Source organism: Cyprinus carpio, chromosome A12, assembly GCF_018340385.1.
Source record: "Cyprinus carpio isolate SPL01 chromosome A12, ASM1834038v1, whole genome shotgun sequence".
NCBI lineage: Eukaryota > Metazoa > Chordata > Actinopteri > Cypriniformes > Cyprinidae > Cyprinus > Cyprinus carpio.
The window spans coordinates 1815885-1838214 of NC_056583.1; the positions used below are offsets into that span (position 1 = coordinate 1815885).

General features: G+C 36.7%; 1 pseudogene; it reads right to left on the minus strand.

Annotated features, from left to right (window-relative positions):
• Nucleotides 1-9228: 9228 nt before the first annotated feature.
• On the minus strand, nucleotides 9229-20992 carry LOC109099114 (annotated as a pseudogene).
• Nucleotides 20993-22330: the final 1338 nt, after the last annotated feature.

The following is a 22330-nucleotide window of genomic DNA, read 5'->3' on the forward strand; positions in this document are numbered from 1 at the left end:
AAGCTTCCAGGAATCCTTTCAACAAATTATATAACAGCTTGTCAAAAGCTGGCTTTTGGGAAATCTTGGTGAGAAGTTGTGAGGAAAGTTTCCTAGTCAAAAAAGAAACAGAAATATTCATGCATACAGTATCTGTGACAAGAGGAACTTCACACACGGCATCATTTGTACTCACTTGCAGATGAATGCATTTCACATTGAGAGGGAGTTTCTGCATTCCCAGACGAGAGCAGGTCAATCACATTTCACATTTGTGCGTACACTTGTCCACTTCTTCTTGAATGGATAGATGGAACAACTAATAAATCACGGTGCAGAGCTGTGCTCATGCTCAGATGATGAATGACCGGCTTGCGGAGCGCCAGAGGACAAGAGGTGCAGGTGAAGCAGTGCTGACTGTGCTTGTGATATTTCATGAGTTAAACGACTCATTATGTGTGACTTTATAAGCTCTAGGGAGAACAATGAATCAAAACCGTGTCTTATGGACCATAACGGTTTAAATTTGATTTGAATGCCACAAATTTTACATTTTGTAGTTCCTTGGAAAAAAATTGTTTTCAGATGATTTGAGGTACTTGGCTGCCTCTGTTTGGGATCGTTTTTTTTGGATTGTATTGCTATGCAGGTTCTAGGGTGTTCTTTATGGTTGCTAAGGCATTGCTAGGGTGTTGTTTGTGGTTTCTATGGCCACGTACACAGTGTAAAGTTTCAGGAGTGACAGCTGCATTTAAATATGGATTTGAATCCCCAACATTATCTTTTTATGTTTGTACAGAACAGAGCTCTCTCTCAAAATGCAATGCAATGACTGACACGGTTGTAACCATAGCAACATCTTGGCGTCTCACACGTTTGGTAAACAGCGACCAAAGTCAAACTCGTTATGTTCGTAGATTTTAACTAAACCACCATCAACAGAGCCGACAGATTTTGTTTATGTTTCAAAGGTTACTTTGGACTCTTGAAGGGTTGCCATGTCCACTTATTACAAGCCACGCTTATGAAGTGTCTTTGTCTCACAAAGCGATCCAGTTCATGGAGTTAATAAAGCAGGCAGGCGCAGGTCACTATATTTTGGTATGTGGCTAATTTCCAAGATAATGTGTTTGGATTTAAGTTTATTATTGGCCTGTTCTTATTGGCTGTTTTTTTATAGCAAGATCTGGCAACACTAATGAGTCAAACAGTACCCTGTAATTTCTTGCACCACACATTCAGAAAAGACCCAACTCTGATACGTATTTAAATACGTCATTAACTACTGGTTTAGTACACACTGCATAGAATTACTGTAAATGCGTTTTTTTTTTTTTTTCAGGATTTAATTTTGTTGCAGAATGCGGTTGTCGCTCCCATATATTACTGAATCGTGTGTGTACTGGCTGGTTGCTAAGGTGTTCTGAGTGGTGCAGGTGTGATGGAGGATTGTGAAGCAGTGCTGATTGAGCTAGTGATCATGAATTAAACGACTCAGTATGTGTGACTTTATAAACTCTAGGGGGAACAATGTTTCAAAACCACGTCTTATGGAACATAACAGCTGTTTATTAAATTTGATCTGAACACCATAAATTATGACTTTGGTGGTTCCCTAGGTTCCCTTTTTTCCAAACGAGGTACCTGGCTGCTTGTTTTTGGGATCATATTTTGGATTTTAAAGGGTTTTATGTCCAGGGAGGTGTTTATTTTGGTTGGAGCCGTGTATGACTTTGCGGTGCTGCAGTGGACACATTCCTCTCTGAGGTCTGGACTGCAGCTGAGGTCTAAATGTGCTTTGACCAAGTACAATCACAGGCTGCTAATTGGTATGTACGGACATATGCACAGGATACTGCGCCTGTGATCAGTAGGGCTCTACGGTGTAACTTCCAGGTCAATTCAGGGTGACACACATAGTTATATTTTTACAGAAGTCCATGTGATTGCTTGTGCAAAATCCTGTGTGATGCTAGGGTGTTGTTGAAGTGCATGTGATTGCTTGTGCAAAATCCTGTGTGATGCTATGGCTAGTTCTGTAAATGATTTTCCTCTTGTATAAGCGCTTTGTTCTCCCCATGCAGTGTTTTGTGCACACTCGTTTGTGTCTTGCGTAGTTGTATTTATTTGTTTAGAAAGACATATTGTTAATGTTGTCAATCAGCTAAACAATCAAGGGGATATAATTACCATTGCATTACTACCACCGAAAATAACGTCTATACCCCACAACCTCAAAAAATGAAATGTATTGCATAGTATAGTCACTGACCTGTGGCAAGAAAAAACGAAACCGGTGACCTCCATTATACTGGTTGTCTAGTCCTCTAGTGTTTCACAATAGCAGAGAAGCTTCAGAAGAGAGCATGCAAGAGCTCATTTCTGTTCCTCGCGAGGAAATCTACCGTATCTTCAATTTCCAAGGCTTCAACGGTACATCTTCTAGCTCACTGATCTTCTAGAAAGAGTTCAAAGTATTTTATCTCTAATTACAGTCATGGTTGTGGTGAACATGTGAATAAAATGCTGTCAACTGCTTCTCGTTTAAATTAGATGAGGGTTTTAAATGCTTAAAGCTGGTTTTTCCACCGTGGTGGAGACTTTTGTGTGTCTGACTTTTGTGATGTGGTTGCCATAACAATGTCTCGCTCCCTTAAACGTGCCTTTACAGTCAGTAGCCCATCCTGGCACACGTCGACGCATCTGCACTCTCTCACCATAAACTCACCATCCTCCGTGATTCATTTTTCATTTCTTTTCCAGCCAGGCACTTGCTTGAACATTTTACAGAGAACAACCGTTTGAGTCTTCTCATTCCACCTCACCAGAGGCTTCACTAGCCAAGCTAAACTTCAGTGTGTTGAGGCGTTCATGGCAACAAACAAACAAATGCTGAGAGCGAAACTCTGGTGCTGTTCTCATCACGCAAGGGATAAAAAAATTGGGTGGTGTTTTTATTTTTCTTCTCTGCTGGTTTTGCAGACTTTTCAGTCAGTGCCCAGTATCATGTAGCCACCGGTATGTTTGTCTTCTACGGTGTGGATATGTCTTCACCACTTTTCTTCATGGCCAGTTTTGTCCCCACCTCTTTGTAAAATAAAAGCATCTCCAGCAGGATTTTGTGTGTGTGGGTGTGTGTCATAATGACAGGTGATCCATACTGATACATTTTTGAATTTGTTATTTTTAATAAAAATTATAAAAATACAAATAACTGTATTGAAATTTTATATCTGGATTCTGGAAGATTTCTGTATCAGTTTATCTCATAGATTAGTAGTTTTTAACCTTTTTGCCCAGATATATAATGAAAATATCTCCTCTACTAATTCTGCTATACTTATGCTTTTATTTTATTTTTTATTATTATTTTTTTTTATGAACATAAATTGGGGGGAAAACAGAAACAATAGTTATTTAAAGGGAATTAAATAAAAAAATATTTTTAAACATTTTAATTCAGTTAGATGACCTTATTTGAATGAATTTATTTATAATAACAAAGTTTAAATGAATTAATGTAATTAATTCATTAATAATTTTAAATTGATGTTTGCTGAGGTACCTATGTGAGTTTCCAGATCCCTAGTCGAGCACTAAAATTCATAGACTATTAATTTATTCAAAATAATAGAAGATAATGTTAAAATATATGTGCATTACTTCATTAATAATCATGAGTTGAGCCTTTGCTTTTTCATGACATCACAGAGAGCATGTCTTTGCCATCCCCTCTATTTTCAATCCAAAAGTCTGATTTTATTAGATTGGAAGAAAATGGAAAACATTTATACGTATAAATATTTGGTTAATATTATTTTTCATTTTTACATCATAAGAAAATTAGTTTCTAAGTGATTCTGAGAAATGAAGCATTTCTTTTTTTCCAAGGACATTTATCATGAAAGTAAAAAAGGGTGATTTTTTCAATTAATGTCTACTCTACATGTTGCCCCAGAATCCCCTGAGCAGCTGCTCAAGAAGATACTGGAGGAAGTCTGAGCTTCAGCAGACATCTAATTCTCTGACGAGTGTCTAGACAGCTGCAAGAACCCAGTAACACACCCAGCTCTGTAGGGAGGCTCAGTTAATCGCTTGTTTTGGCATGACGAGGACTTAGTGCTGGCTAGGAGCCGGAGTTGAGAGAAGTGAGCTCAGCAAACTGCCAGATCCTGTCTGTCCGTCTGTCTGTTTGTCTTACAGTCACATACTTTATAAGTAATGCCGCTACAGTGGATGTTAAGGTGAGAAGGGAGTGCAGATGAACTGATCGGTAAGATTTTACAATGCGTTTGAAAGACGTCTCTTTTGTTCACCAAGGCTGCATTTATTTGAAACAGGATTTTTGCAACATTATAAATGTCTGTACTGTCACTTTTGATCAATTTAATGCACCCTTGATGAGTAAAAATCTTACTGACTCCAAACGTTTGAACAGTAGTGTAATTTAAAACTATAATTGTGCAGTGTGGACACATTTCTGGTCATTAAGTGGTCACTGTAAATGTTAGGGGTCATTCTGTTCCCATGGTTTGTGTGAGCGTTTCAGTCCACCTGTTTGTTGACTATCACCCGCACTAAGGCATGTCCCAGCGACTTCTGAACTTTCACCCCAATGTGATTGGCTGTCCTCTGTCCTCCCCTGCTCTTCTTCTTTGATTGGACTGGTACGTTCTCTGTGGGAATGGTAATGTATCATGGTTAGGCATCAATGAATGACTGACTGACAAAAGCACACAAATTCCTAATGCTTGCCAAATTAGGTTTGTGAAGGATGGTTAGTGAGAATATGCATATGCATGTCATGACATGTGGTCACATAATGGTATCAAACATTAACCAACTGTAAGTGGATCAATGCATCTCAGTAGCACAAATACACATGTAGCAAAGGGACAGTTCACCTAAAAATGAACATTTCTTCTGAATTCATTTACACTCCCTCGTGTTGTTTATAGAACACAGAAGAAAATCATTTAGCAATCACCTTTGATCCCTGTGCTACGCTTTCCTTAAAATAAAAGCGGAGAGATTGTTAAAAAGTCTTAAATTCAGTTTGATCAAATTAAAGGTCATAAAAAGTCTTAAATAGTATAACAAAAGTTTAAATGGGCTTAAATTTGGGGATGGAAAAACAGGAATCTTGATACAGCCTGATGTGATTCTTAGACATCAAAGTAGTATTTAATGAAAAAAAAAAAAGTATTTAATTAAATAAATGTGAGCTCTGCATGTTCAAAGTCAAAGTCAAAGGGTGTAGAGGTGGTCTCTAAGTGCTTATCCACATCTGGTCTGGATACGGACTGGATCCGTATAACTACGGTGACCTCGGAATAAGAATGAAAGAGACTAATATTAGCGTATATGCCATTCTTCTTATGATGTAGCGAGTACATCAGGTGTTATGGGAAGTGTTCCCTGTTGCAGTTGACCTAGTTGACTGAATTATAGAAATGTGATAGTGTATTGTGTATGCCAGGTTAAAGAGATAACCAATCTAGATTTAAACCGACAATGTGTGTCTGCCTCCCGAACAACGCTAGATAGTTTGTACGCTGAAAAGGAAAAAGATCTGGCGCCCAACAGTTGATTTTGATAGAGAGAATAAAAGAAGATAATTTGAGAAACATTTAGTTATTTTTTGTTCATACAATGAAAGTCATTGGTAACCAAATCAGCTTAGTTTCGCGCTGTTCAGGACAAAAACTGTGTGATATTGCTCTCACTGCGTGTGTGATATCGCATATCATATGATATAAATATACTGTAAGACATTTTATACAAATATGACATATAAATATGAGACATTTTGTAGGGTACATCACACAGTGAGGTGTTGCTCTGCACGATATATTAATCGTGTTATTTTTCCCATAACACACTAAACCTAATATATATATATATATATATACACACACACACACACACACACACACACACACACACACACACACACATATCAAGAGGACAGTTTGAATGGGCACAAGGTATTTTTTTACATAACAAAAATTTTATCTGTGATGATAAATAGTTAATGAAAGAATTTTGATTTTGTGTGTGTGTGTGTGTGTGTGTGTGTGTGTGTGTGTGTGTGTGTGTGTGTGTGTGAATTGTCTCTTTAAGGCAGAAGCTGTTTTCTAATGTTGTCAGTATATGTGATGGATCCAGCCCAAAACGAGTCTAAACAGATTGATGCAGTCTAGTGATTCAGGGGAGGAAGTCTGTGGAGAGGCTCTTCTCTATGATGACTAGACACATTGACAGATGTCCCATTTCCCCTGCCTTTCTGTAAGCATTAGACATTTTTGGGCAACTCCAGAAATAATAACCAAAAGAACGGTCCCTCTGGACTTTTCTACCTTTCAACCCATCGCCACATGCTTAAATGGCAGATATATCTGACCACTGACAACTTTCTGTGTGGGGGTTTATTTGTTAAAACCTCTCAGTGAGTTCAGTGCCAAACCTGCCCTGCCAAATGTGAACACTGATCAAATATTCTACAGACACACCAGCTGTTAGACTCAGATCTGGCCTGAGATATGAGCTTGTATTTTGGGTTGACTATCTTCTTTCTTGCTTTTCTAGAGAATAAGGTGCAGTCCAGGCCGGAACTAATAGCACAACTTTTGCAAGAGGCTTAAAACTGCATTGACTGGTGTCAATAAAACAAGCAATCTAGAATATAATACAGAATATAAAAAATATATAGAATATAAAATTATAAATGTTATAAATATAAATATATTAATCAGTATTTTTCTTTAGTTTCCAGTAAAAATAACTAAAACAAGATACATTTATTTGAAGCAAAAACAAAAAAACAAAACAAAAAAGTCAGTTGGTAAAGAAAAACTTATTTCAAAACCTATTTCATCTTAAATTTATTTCAAAATATATTTCTTATGCAATTTAGTAAATATATAACCAAATAAATAAATGTGTATTTTTTTTTAAACGAGACAAATTATACTTTAATATATAAAATATTTTTGCAGAAATAATTGTCAACAAAGAAGAAAAACCTCCAATATAGGAATAATAATAATAATAATAATAATATTTAATAAAATAATATATTTACATATACTATATTTATGTTTATACAATAATAATATTTTATTTTTAAAAAAATAAAATAAAATAAAAAACAGTAAAATATGTATACTAATATCTATGTCTGTCTTAATTATATTTTTTTGTGTATTAATTCTTTGTTTTGGCTGTTGTTGACAACAAAATTATAAATAATTATTTTACAAACTTAGAAAGATGGTAGTGTGTGCTGCATTTTTCAAATGTACATTATAAGCAATCAAATCTCACTGCGCTTATAAGATCCAGGAGTTTGTGTGCAGCAGATTTTACTTTGAACCAAACCGTGTTTTTTTACACTATTCAAGTGGGTGCTGCTTTTTAAGGTAGGAATAGAAAGTGGTAAAAAGCAGCCAGGTCAGCCTTTCTGGGTTACTTTTTGAATCCATGGGGCCAACGAGGGAAGATAAGATTGGTCAGAGGAAGTGCACTGGGCTTCTTGAGACTGATTTCGCACACCCAACCGCACATGCTGTGCTACACACATACTGTATGCCATTAAACCAAGACTTAAATAATGAGCTAAATAAGGTAAACTGAGATTCCTCTAGCCATTCATTCTAATGCAGAAAAGTTCATTTCCATACCTCCATATCTCCAGTGAGACATCCCAGACCTTGATGGATCCGGTGGTGTCTCCGGTGACAAGTAGACTATTTTCCAGGTCTGTGCTTAAACCCATCACACTCTTATCAAATTCATCAGGCGCATAGAACTGTCCTGCATCAGAAAGGATTGTCAAAACAAGTCATTAATCTTCTGCTCTGTGCTTTTCAGCAGACAAATATCTGTGCACCCTGAAACTGAGTAGAAGCCAGACAATAAGATTTTCAGCTATTTCAGTATTGTTGAGTGTTTGTGGCATTGATTTTGGGATTCTATAGTATATTTCATTATCTATAACACTGACCAGTGGCGCATTTATTTGATCAGAAATACAGTAAAAACAGTAATGTTGTGAAATATCATTACAATTTAAAATAAATGTTATATATAATATATTTTAAATTATTATTCCTGTGATCAAAGCTGTATTTTCAGCATCATTACTCGAATCGTCAGTGTAACATGATCCTTCAGAAATCATTCTAATATGCTGATTATTATAAATGTTGAAAACAGTTGTGCTGCTTCATATTTTTGTGCAAACAGTGACACATATTTTTCAGGATTCTTTGAATAAAAAATTTAAAATAGCAGCATTTATTCTTTTTTTTTTCTTTTTTAGTTTTTCACTTTTGATCAATTTAATGCATCCTTGATGAATAAAAGTATTCATTTATTTTTCTTTCTTTTTTTACTTACCCTAAACTTTTTAATGGAGGTGCATCACAGTTTCCACAAAAATATAATTTTTTTTTTTAAACATTTATAATAAGAAATGTTTCTTTAACAGCAAATCTGCATATTATCAAAGAAAATACATTTTAAAATATACTGAATCAAAATTTTTATTGCACAACTTAAAAAGTCCAATAAAATTCCAATATAAAAGTCAAAATATAGTAAAATAGAAAACAGTTAATAAAATAAATTGTAATAATATCTCACAATATTACAGTTTTTTCTGTAAAAAAATCTTAATTATTTCAAACCTTCTCAGCAGTGCACTGCATACATTGTGGTTTCTGAAGTAAAGTGCAATTTAACAGAGTCCTCAATTTGAAATGGTCTATATTATAGTGTTTGCGATGTGTTAAGTTGTCATCAGTTCCTCTCAGTTATTATGTTTACCGTGGTTGTGTCTGGGCCAACAGATGCTCCACCAGCAGAAAAACACAGCCTGTGAACTGAGCAGCACAGTGTCATTCTCAAATAACTCTGCAGAGCTCGTGTTCAGATGAACTCTACACACGCAGAAGCATATTTCATTAATACATTATTACTGCTAAATTTTATAAATATTTACAAAGACACGGCAAGTAACACTAAATTAAACATTTTGAAGTAGAAAGTCTAGAAAAACTGTAATAGTATTATATCCACAACTTTGAAAAATTATTTTACATTGTTTTTTTTTTTTTTTTTTTTTTTAACCAATTGAGAACCATACTCTTGACAGACATTGTATATGTAATTTCTGTCACTGTGCATGATTTATTTATGCAGTGACTCTCAGCACATGGGAATTATGCTGATACATCACTCATGCAACTTTAATTTAGCAACATATGTAAATAATTACTGTGCACATTGCAGGGATGCATAAAAAGGGCATATTCTACACTTTTTTTTTATCATACTATTTTCCCTCCTGAAGTCCACTTATATTGTTAGTCATGGTTTCTTATCCAGAAACAATTAGTTTTCCACCCTCTCTCTGACCCTTAAAGCAAAGCAAGCTGTTTTTGCTAGATTTATATCTGTAAATTACCTGGGTTATGATTGGCTAGCAAGCCGCCAAATACTTATTTTCCAAAAAATAGTCTAGATGCACAGAGAAGGAGCATTGTGTTTAGTACTGTATGTGTGCTTATTACATTAAACCCTTTATTTAAAATGAGGAAGGAAAATGCTATTTTATCGCAGACTCATTTCGTACTGATTTCTCTTGCTGCGTCGTCTGCAGTCGTGTGATGGGCTTCTGAAGAGCCAGGCTCCATATTATGATCTCTCCATCATACCTCCCAGAAGTCCCAGACCTGGACAGTGATCCATGGCCAGGATATCCAGGACTTCCACGACAGGTCTGCTTTTACACAGATGTCCTGTACTCATAGACACACTTCAGTAAATGTCTTTGAGATCTCCAGTTCTGCTGTGTCAGACCCACTTTGATGTCACAGACGTCTCAAGGTATGACCACTACAGCACACACCCAATTGAAGAGAACCAGAATGAAATCCACATTATGTGTGTATTCTGGCTGAAAGCCCTTTTGGCTTTTAAGTAGACATTAAAGTGTGTGTATGATTGAGACACAAACTGGCCATTACTTTTGAAAACGCAATGCCATACTGAGCGATCAGTTGCCTCCAGCCTGTGGCTAGAAGCTGGTTCTCATGGTGACAGATGATCCCGGTGACCTCTGAGTTGGAGACAGTTTCTAGTTTATGAAGATTGAGGCCATTCAGTAAGTTCCACACCTACAGTGAGAGAATGTACTTGTTACTAACAGAAGTGACACCAAAAAAATGGCCAATTAGCAGCAATTCTATATTTCAGTCATCACAATTTAATTGCATGTGCAGAACTTCTGTGTGTGTGGAACACAAACTCTGTTTCCCCCTTTTGTCAAACAGATACAAAATAAGGGAACAGATTTCAAAGAACAGGACAAACACACACACACACACACACACACACACATACAGTACCTATGTACACATCCTATACTCAAACACATATCCACCAGATACAACTTATATGACATTCATAAGGGTTTAGACTGATCAGAGGATACAGTTACTGTGGAAAAAATGTTCTGAACTTGAGACGTGCTTTACATAAATCGCTTCAAACTTACTCAGCATACATTTTAAAGCGGCTTTGCCTCCTGTCAGATGAGTGTGCTGCTTAATGCATTTGAGATGTGTTTTTCTCAGCACATAACTTACATCTTATGATGTTGATGTTAAGATTTAAAAGATCATGTAGTGTTTTCCAGCCTTTACAGGAAGATTTTGCACTGCAGTCTATGTAAGGCCAATTCACACTGCACCCACAGACACAGATGGTCACCAGATTACAGTATGTACCATTTCAGACAAATTCACTGAAAATAAGCACTGAGCAACATCAACAGACACTGACGGGTAACACATTAATCTGAGAAAACCAGACGAACATGGCTGCTGCCATTTGTTTGCATCTGTTGGTGCAGTGGGAATTGCCCTATACAGTACAGATATGCAATATACTGTTACTTGCTAATAAGTGTACATTCAAACTAAATTCCTGAATGTCTGTCAAGGATGTGTGAACCTCACTTTGGTAAATCCAAATACACACATTTTATTTCTTGTTGGACTGGTAACCTTTGCATGCTGACTACTACTAAAGACTCTAAATATACAAAGAAGGTGCACTCATTTTACTTAAGAATGGGAGAAAGTGCAATGCACAATATGGCTGAATAGTTCCGGCTTTTGAATAAATGAGCCAGTCGCATTGTCGCCAGTACTTTAGCCTGAAAAATATGCTTTTTAAAGTTATTTGAGCATAGGAAACTAAATTTATGAGACAGTCAGATTTTTGTCAGATTTTATTGGTGATTTTAAATATGAATTTTAATTGTAAGCTTGGTGAACCGCTTTGGAGAATTTGATGTTTCTCTAATTAAAGAGATGTACCTGCATGACTAAAACAGCTGTCTGAAAGGCCGAGTGAAATGATTCACTTCAAAGGGACTTTGCTATTATTAATTGTAAGAGTAACCCTCGCACTTGCCTTAATAGTGTCATTGGAGTCTGCGCTGATGTATGTCTAGTGTCATACAGGAAACCTCCTCCTAACCGTGAGCGTTCCTTACTTGTATCTTCTTAATGCCTGTTTTCACATCCCACACAGTCAATGTGGAGTCAGCGCAGGCTGTGATTACCTAGACCATGCACATTAAAATAAGAACCTATAATGTTCAGTCCACAAACCGTCAATCAAAGAAACCCAAACACCAACCTGTTGAAGATGTGGATTATAGAGAACGCAGGTATAAATCCCAGACCTGCTGTTGGATTCGGTCTCGTGTAGATGCAGCACGGCCAGATACTCCCTGCAGGTCACCAGAAGCACAGTCAGGTTGAGGAGCAAAGGAAGGCTGCCCTGTTCTGGAATAAAGCCTAGTTGGATATTAGGGAAGTGCATGGGAATTGTCTTTATGCATTGTTGAGAAGGAATATCCCATATTTTCAGCACCTGAAAGGTGACGAGAGAGAGAGAGAGACTGGAGCTTTTGACTTGCATTTCAACTAATTATCTTTGACTTTTTTTGCATGGAAGAGGCATTTCCATGACTTTCTTGCATCTTGTCAACAGTCATCAAACTGGCATGAAACTTTACATGCAAAACAGACCTGCTTAAAATGTATTTACCCTAAGGCCATCAAATATGTAGATTCCTCCAGATTTGGAGAAATTTAGCATTCCATCACTCTGCAGTGAATGGGTGCCATCAGAACAAAAGTCCAAACAGCTGATAAAAACAATAGTCCACAAGCCTGTGTGTTTGTGATGCAAAATTTCTACAAATTTGTTCTGATGATAAAACAAATAAATCATCATCTCAGAGGGCCTGAGGGTGAGTAAATTTTCTGCAAACATTCACTTTAGGGTGAACAATTACTAACGTAACGTATTAAAAACGTTAGCATTCAAATCCTTGAAACTCTTATTAAATAACTTCTCCGCATCACCGTAGATGCCTCCCTCCCAAATGCACTAAATGACTTCTACGCATGTTTTTAGGCACAGAAATGACACCATTGCATCGGCTAGTGGACTGGTGTGAAGTCAACAACCTGTCCCTGAACCCCACATAGCAAACGGACTTGGCCCAAATGTGGCCTCAAGCTGGCACTGCTGGCCTCCTGTCGGCAATGGCATGTACCCTTTCAGCCAGAGCTGGGCCATGTGTGGCAATGACGGCAGGGCGGTGATCCAGCAAACAATATGAGGGCCGATTGTTGGTGGGAGGAGTGTGGCCCAGATCAGTCAGGTGATATCTGGCTCAAATCAGGCTATGATCTGGCAGCATATTATGTGACCCATGATAAACAAGATAAATACAATTTTGCATGATAATGGTTAAATGATCACATACATTTTTAATGAAGTGTAGTATTGTTAATATGTAGTCTTTGAAATGGCAAGTCAAAGCAGAATGAAACATTATCATTTCAAAATTAAGCAAATTAGTCAAGTGCATTAAACTGCACTTAATTAAAATTTTATTAAGTTTTATATTATTATTCTTGGTACAAATAATCTTAGAATCCTTACATGAAAAGAGAGAGAGAGAGAGAGAGATAGAGAGAGAGAGAGAGAGAGAGAGAGAGAGAGAGAGAGAGAGAGATCATTTAACCATCATGTAATAATTATTTGGTTTACCATGAGGCACATCATTATTAATAGTATGCTGTCATGCACAAGCATTAAATAAAATGATCATGGAAGTATTTTTTTTTTTTAATCCTCTGTATCCATGTGATGCTTGCTGTGAGGAACAGAACAGATCCAAATACAAACCGCATTCATCGGCGATATGTATCTCCTTCCTCTGTAGCAATTGAAAATTGTGCTGTTAATAAGTTTTACAACAAGTTTTACGGCAGCGATATCAAACGCTCATTGGCTCTCGCCGGTTTCGTCATTGATTGCGACATGCCGTGTTTCCGGTGATGCGTGTTTTGAATGAGAAACGCGCGCCTTAACGGAGTGGATCGGGATAGTATTTTTCAGCGTTTAACAATTTAGATTATTCCCTGCTCCTCGCACTACTATTATATTCTGCCAGAGAGGACTACAACTGCAATGTATCGTCACTTGGACTACTGTGGCACTGCTCTTTGACACACCTGTAATAAATTATTATGATTAAGTTACACGTGTCTATCTGTTACGTTTCTCTTATAGAATGTATTCTTTATATACTCACTCTTTATTGGTTGATTTGTTCTTTATAAAAATAAATAGAAAAATCAATGCAAAAGGTTTTTTTTTATTTTTTAATTTTTTTAATTGCACAGTTACATGATGTGTGACTTTTAAGTCTGATTTTCTATTCAGTTTAATGTACTTTATTGGCATAGTTTGTGTGTACATTAATGTACAGATGTGGGCCGGATCTGGGCCAACACTATGTTGCTGTCTGGTTTACCAAAGCATGTCACAAAATGAATAATTGTGATTATAGTAATATACAAGCCAATAATCTGAAATATTAAGATTCTGTATTCCCAGACAGCAATATAGTGTTGGTCCAGATCCGGCCCACATCTGGCCCGCATGAAATCCAACAAACTGCTTGCTGTCTGGGTTGGGTCTGGGATATATAAGGCTCAGATTTGGAGATTCTGGTTTACTTAAGGCTGAGAATTGGCACCAATAATAAAACCTGTTTTGGCCCAGTTCAGGGTGATTAACTGGCTGAGATTCGGCCCGGTTATGGCCCATGTGTGGCCCTTGTCTGTAATCCAGTTCTGGGCCACTTCAGGGCCGTCATTCTTTGCGGCACTTGGACCGAGGGAAAAGTGATTGTGTGGCCCGGATCTGGGCCAGAAGACATTTGCTATGTGGGACGTGGACAAAACTAAAGAGATGGTTGTTGTTAGGAGATCACATACCAACCACTCTCCGATGAACATCGTCGGCTCCTCTGTGGAGATCGTAAAGAGCACCAAATTCCTTGGTGTTCATCTGATGGAGAACCTCACCTGGTCTCTCAACACCAGCTCCATAGCAAAGAAAGCTCAGCAGCATCTTTACTTTTTACGCAGACTGAAGAAAGCACATCTCCCACCTCCCATCTTCACCACATTTTACAGTGGGACTGTAGAGAGCATTCTGAGCATCTGCATCACTACCTGGTTTGGGAATTGCACCATCACAGATCGCAAGACCCTGCAGTGGATCGTGAGGACAGCTGAAAAGATCATCAGAGTCTCTCTCTCCTCTATCACAGACGTTTACACCACTTGCTGCGTTCGGAAAGCCATCACTATTACTAGCGACCCCACACACCCCTCACACCAGCTCTTCACCCTCCTGCCATCCGGAAGAACGTACAGAAGCATTCGGGCTCTCACAGTCAGATTACTGGACAGTTTCTTCCCTCGAGTCATCAGACTCCTCAACTCCATGTGAACTGACCTGACAACTACACTCACACATATACACCCCTTATATAATACCTGAATCACAAACACTTGAAACCCAACTTGCATACTTTGCACGTCCGCACACTTGCATAAATCTGCCTCAGTATTGTGCCTTGTCTATTAATATTTTGACCTGTTCTATATAAATATATATAGTGTAGCACTATGGTCCTGGAGAAATGTTTCACTGTGTACAAGCTGTATAGAGCTGAAATGATAATAAAGCCTCTCTGACTCTGAGAAGAGTAAGCTGCTTGTGTTCAGCAGATATTTTCTAAAATGACACCACGGTGATGTGGAGAGACACAGAGGAGACAAATTGTTGAATAAAGTCATTATTATTGTTTTCTTCATGTACAAAAAGTGTTCTTGTCGCTTCATAATGTTACGGTTGAACCACTGATGGCAGATGGACAATTCTGACAATGCTTTTCATACTTTCCTGGACCTTGACACTGTTATTTATTTGGCAGTCTATGGGACAGTCACAAGCCTCCCGGTTTTCATCCAAAATATCTTAAATTGTGTTCTGAAGATGAACAAAGCATTTAAGTGTTTGGAACGACATAGGGGTAAGTGATTAATGACTAAATTTTCATTTTGGGGTGGAGTATCCCTTAAAATCCACCAAGTTAAGTTATTTAAAACATTTTTTAGGTTGTTTCAAATATTGTTATTAAGAATTAAAACATGACAATAATGTATATAATATGTGCATGAGTTCTCAGAAGTGACAACAACAATTGATAAAGCAAGCAACGGATCATTCATGATTATGCCTGACATGACACTTCACTGAATTTAAAATTCAGTAACAATTTTAAGAAACAAGTCAAAAAGGGTCCACTTTAGCAGCGCGCACACAAAAAACTTAAGAGTGCAAAAAATTCTGTGCATGCATATTTTGATTATCATGGTAATCTGCAGGCAGTGCAAGAACACAGCCTTTGAGTTGCTTTTTATTGAGTTGATCAGCGAGTCTTCAGCTGCCATGCAATCAGGGAATGTCAAAGTTTGTAATTTTTTTCTTAAGAAAAAACTAACAGCATCCTTGGAGTAGCTGAAGATCTTGGCCAATGCTTGTTGAATAACCACATCCACCACAGTGGTGTGGTGACTGCCCAGAACCGCAGTTGGGTGGGAGGTCACACAGCGGTTCCACAGTCTGACAGCAGGACCCTCTCCATCTGTTACCAGCAGACTGAGAGAGAAAACACTTGACTCCCTGCAGAAGAAGAAGGAGGAGATGAAGATCTAGTGAAAAGGCTTCAAATGTTCTGTCGTTATTTGCTGGTAGCTGTGTTGCAATTTAATCTGACTAATAAATGACTTCTAGTACTCACGGACCTTGTTTTACACAATATCTAGGCTCTGGTTTTCTTCTCTAGCAATTAAATTTGTAACTACTGTGGGGGCGGCTTATGACTTCTCAGAATATTACAGAATGGAAAATGCTGGGGAATAGTCTGTTTTAATAAATCCGTCAAAACAACTAAAAGAAGACTTTTTTTGTGTGTGAAAACTCTCTTTAAAAACCACAACAACAGCCTCTCTGAATCATGAGTGTGTGTTTAGATTTAAATGCTCTGTGACTGTCCTTTAGAAAACAACATTGCTTTGACGTATGATCTACAAATAAGCTTTGGAGTCTGTCTGTCTGTCTGATTTACCTGTCTGTCTATCCAGCTACTGTATCTTTGGGAATAGGAATGTTTGGAGCACGGTTGGGATGTTTATAAGCACATTATGCATATATGTTGCTATAGTATACTGTAAACTGGCCTACCCCTTACGAAAAAGAAGTTTATTCAAGTGTGCTATTAGTATACTTATTTTAAACTAAAAAATAGGAAAGTATACTTTTAGTTTACTTTTTATGTACTTCTCAGAAATGGGCTTTATGTACTTCTAAGATATATACTTATAATGACAATTAAGTATACTTGACTTATACTTACAAAAAGTCAAAATATACTTGAAGTTTACTTAAGTATACTTAATAAAATAAACTTGAAGTATACTACTTTTTGGTAAGGGACAAGAAAACTAATAACATTGCAAATAAAAATAAAAATGGCATTGGAATACAGAAGATGCACCATTGTTGCAAACATTTTATATCATCACCTTTTCTTTTCTCCATATGTATTCCTCTCTCTTCTGATTGACATCAATGATAACCACAGAGCTGGTTGGACTTTCTGATGATGTAATAATGAGCTCATCATTCAGCTCATACAGGATTCTGTTGATCGGCTCCCTGTGGATTTTTGGGATGTGCTGATAGGAGACCAGTGCACTGTGTTTATGAGTTCAAGAAAGAAATATGGCCATTTTATTTCACACATGGCCAAGCTGTCTTGGCACAATAGTCAGTCATCCCTACTTGAAAATACACACACTCACTGGCATAAAGATTTGAACTGGTTGGTAAAAAGCATTTCAAAGAGCCCCTTGAAAGGATGAAGAAGCCTCAACAAATGCACAGAGCCCTGTCATTGCCCCACATCAGCACACACTTTTTTCCTGGAGCCTAGACGCAGATCAAAAACGACTCACGGTAAACTCAAACAAAAACAAACCAGCTTGGAGAATTAGCAAGCTTAAAATAAATTCAAGTTCAACACTGGGCCATGAAATGTCAGCAGCCTACCTCTGTGTCGTACCAGTAACACAGAGCAGTAGCAATGTGACTCAGTCCTGAAAAAACAGGAAGACAACAAAGTCAAAATGTCAGCAGAAAAGCAAACTACCACATCTGACAGGCTTGCTGGCCGAACAAATGAACCTGCTCAAAACTGCATGTGGATGCCCCTGCTCAGGGTTACCACAGCGATCTTGTGAACATTTGGCATGTAGACAGCATCGGTGCTCCAGCCCTGGAACCTCTTATGATACTGCCTTTTACTAAAGGGGACAGCACTCATCTGCAGGAATGGAGGAGAGGTTTTAGATTCATGAATGGTCACAAAATATTACTGTAAACATATCATTCTGTGAATTAAATGTTAATATGTCACTTCCAGTGGCTTGATGTTGTTCAGATGTCTGTTCCACACACTGAGAGGCCCTCTCGTGCTGATCCTGATGTAAAGCATGGGTGGAGACTGACTCAAAGCCAAGACTCGCACGATTGGATTTGTTGTTGATGTTGTGATTGGTTTTTTTTTTTTTGGAGTAATTATATTGTGGTGAAATAATTCTTCTAATATTATTTTATGATAATAAAACACTAACGAACAACAAGAATATAAAGATAGTTAGATAGATAGATGAACAGATCAATATAGATAGACTGGCAAGGAAACAGATAGATCATTCTCAAAACTTACACTAAAAATTTTCTATAAATGTTAGAACAAAACTTTCTTACAGCAATGTTTATGGAATATTCTTATAACTTTATTCATATTTGATATACATTCTCATCATTTTGAGAGAAAACATTCTCGTAACGTTCTTATGATGATATTTGTACTTGATGAACGTTCTAATAAATGTTTTTGTAAATTTTAACATTTGAATCGCAACAAGAAAACATTTTAATGTTCTTAGAATATTAAAAATAGTGCTGTCAAATGATTAATGATGTGATTAATCGCATTTGTAATTTTATTTTTTGTTTTAATTATTTATGTGTGTGTGTAATGTGTATTTTTATTATGTACATATAAATACACACATGCACGTAGTGTGTGTGTTGTGTGTGTATGTGTGTGTACGGTGTATATTTTTATTTTATATAATAGAAATTATATTTGAATATATATATATATATATATATATATATATATATATATATGTGTGTGTGTGTATATTTATAAATATACACAGTACACACACATATATTTTGTAAACAAAAACTTTTTTTCTGGATGCGTTTAATCGTTTGACAGCATAAATAAATGTTCAAATAACATATTTTGGGTGAAAATAAAGTTACTAGAAAGTTGTAAAAATGTTTTTGTAACCTTTAAATAACATTATAATCACTGCAAGATAACTGGACATTTCAATGTTTTAGAAACATTTCAAAACAATGTTCCCGCAACGTTTTATTAACATAAATTTGTTACCCAGACGGACGGACGGACAGACAGAGAGACAGACAGACAGACAGACAGACAGATAGATAGATAGATAGATAGATAGATAGATAGATAGATAGATAGATAGATAGATAGATAGATAGATAGATAGATAGATAGATAGATAGATAGATAGATAGATAGATAGATAGATAGATAGATAGGGGTGTAATGGTACATGTATTCGTCCCAAACTGTCACGGTTCAGTTCATGCAGTCAGATGACGAATACAGTCAGTGCAATCAATCCAGATTCAGGAACCATCACAACAGGAAAGAGCAGAAGAAGAGATGATCTAGGCACCAACCCAAAACGAGAACAGAGAGTTCAGATGGCATGCAAGCGCTCGAAGAACCGCCTGCTTCTTTTAAATCAGCAGTGTGGAAGAGTTTCGGTTGACCGGCAATAAATCTGAACCTGTTTTTATTTTGGCTGATCTCTGTTCCAGAATTGCACACAAACTGCATTGAAATCAAAATGTAATTTGTGTGGATTTTTTATTAAGTCTGTAAAGAGGAGAAAATGCTGTACCAGGCAGATCACGATGCTCGAAATATAGGAAAACAAATATGTGGGGGTTTATATGAATGTATCTCTGAGAGAAACTCACTGTCTTCAGAAATGGCATTTTTTTTTCTTTACCTCCATATAATGCATATTAAAGTAGTGTTTATAAGCGCAGCACTGCTTTGTTTATAGCAAGGAAACTCTATATCGCTGCTGTTCCATATGTGCCACCTGCAGTCAGAGAATAAATCTGCATTTTCGTTCAGTCCGTCTGCTGTTTTTGTTTTGTGCATGTGTCTTACGTAGCATAATTTCACGTCTAAAGTAAGACCGTTCTGTTTTTGCTTGAAATTATACAATCTAATTCGAATCAAAACAACTGTTAATGTTACATGTGTGTGTAGCAATACTGTCCGTTCAAAATAAATTAAAAAATGATTTCCTGCTGTACTGAACTCGTATCGAACCGTGACCCTGAAACCGTGACTTCTGTGTACTGTTACAGCCCTAATAGACAGACAAACAGACAGACAGATTGACGGACGGACGGATGGACTTTGTTATAGTATAATAACAGTATGATGCTTTTGTCAAGACAACATAATGGACACAAAGTTAAAAATGATGCAGACAGTTGTCAGCTGTCACCTTGTTATAGGTACAGTGGTGTATTAAAGGCTGTGAGATGAGTACATTTTTACAGGCCTGCATCGAGTCTTTGATATGTTTGTAATGCTGCAACATAAAGGTGTGGAACGTTTGCCATCCTACACGAACATCACAATCTGTACAAAAGAACACACACGTCATAAAATAAGTACATGCAAACAAGTACATGTAACTAGTGAAACGACCAGCATTACAAGTTTGTCTTTTCAGCAGTTTGTAGCAAGTTTAAGATGAAGATAACCACACATGGAATACCACTGGCCTCACTGAATAACTCCTCCACGTCACTTCTCCAATACTCTTGGCCTGTCACTTCTTTCAGAGAGGAGAAAAAAATCATCAAAACCCATCGAGCTAGCTGAGACTCTGCCACGTGCTCGGAGTCTTCTGTTGGGATTGGATCTCACTGAGCGCTGCGTGAAGAACGACTCCATCAGTGACCTCAGATGACTCGACTTCAGTGACTCCAACAGATGGAAACTCCGGCAAGCAAAACTGGAGATTTAATGGAGAGAGATAATATGGGGTGAAAATAAACACATGCATATACTGTATGAGTTCTGAGATTCAGCATGGTATCGAAATGATGATTACCATGAAATGCATGGAGAAAAGACAGAGAAAGTACAGCAGAGCAGATGTAGGTTTGGTAGGGAGAGACAGACAGTGTTGTGCTTGTCTGTGTGAGAGAGAGACCCACTGTGGAGCAAACAGCAATTGCAGTTGCTTTCTCATGGTGTCTATAGTGCATCCTGGACCAAAAAATGTAGCATATCTGCCTTGATAATGAGTTGTGGAATTAAAATAAATAAATAAATAAAATACTCCTTACCTTCCATGTTTAGAAACTTCTAGAAAAAAAAAGCTTTCATGCTTGATGTCAAAAGCCATGCATCCAATCAAACAACAATTTCTGCAGTTTTATTTTTAATCAGTTTTTTATATGGTTAATACTTGTTAATACAATATTTAACCCAGTGTGTAGACTGGGAAATTACACTTTTTCAGTGTGCATTAACAAAATTGTCTATTTTCAGATTCTATGTCGTGAAAATTAAAATATATAAATATAATAATAAATATAAATAAATAATGACGCATTAAAGACTAATGGTTAGATATACCGAGCTATGTCCAAATTGTTTATAAATGAATACAAATGTAAAGAAATTTAAAAAGAATATAAAAGATTAAATTAAAAAAAGTATTTATAAATATATTTAAAAAAGTAATATGTGTGTGTGTGTGCGTGTGTGTGTGTATACTTTATAATACATATATATATATATATATATATATGTGTATATATATATATATATATATATATACAGGTGCATCTCAATAAATTAGAATGTTGTGGAAAAGTTCATTTATTTCAGTAATTCAACTCAAAATTGTGAAACTTGTGTATTAAATAAATTCAGTGCACACAGACTGAAGTAGTTTAAGTCTTTGGTTCTTTTAATTGTGATGATTTTGGCTCACATTTAACAAAAACCCACCAATTCACTATTTCAACAAATTACACTACTTCATAAGACCAATAAAAAAAAAAAATACATTTTTAGTGAATTGTTGGCTTTCTGGAAAGTATGTTTATTTAATGTACATAATTTACATACTCAATACTTGGTAGGGGCTCCTTTTGCTTTAATTACTGGCTCAATTCGGCGTGGCATGGAGGTGATCAGTCTGTGGCACTGCTGAGGTGGTATGAAGCCCAGGTTTCTTTGACAGTGGCCTTCAGCTCATCTGCATTTTTTGGTCTCTTGTTTCTCATTTTCCATGAGTAACTGCTAACAAACCTAAGTGAGTGAGCTGGAACATCAGCCCTAATCACAGCAGTCACGGCTGGACAGATTTAAAAAACACACATGAGAGCACTTAATAACATGGCTGTTCCATAACAACCCTAGTAAAAAAGTAATATATTTAAAATACATTTATTTCATAGTAAGTATACACTCTAAAGAAAAGGTTCTTCAGTGGTTCTTTGGGGAGGTTGAGGTGCTATATAGCACTAGTGCTGTACATAAAGAAGCCATTAAGTTTTTTTTTTAAACTGTGTTTGCACTTGGATGGGATTAATGCAGAACACAAATTCCAAGTATGGGTTGCATACTTGCCCACGCCTCACTTCATTATACTCAAAATTTTGTAATTGTAGTTGTAGTTTT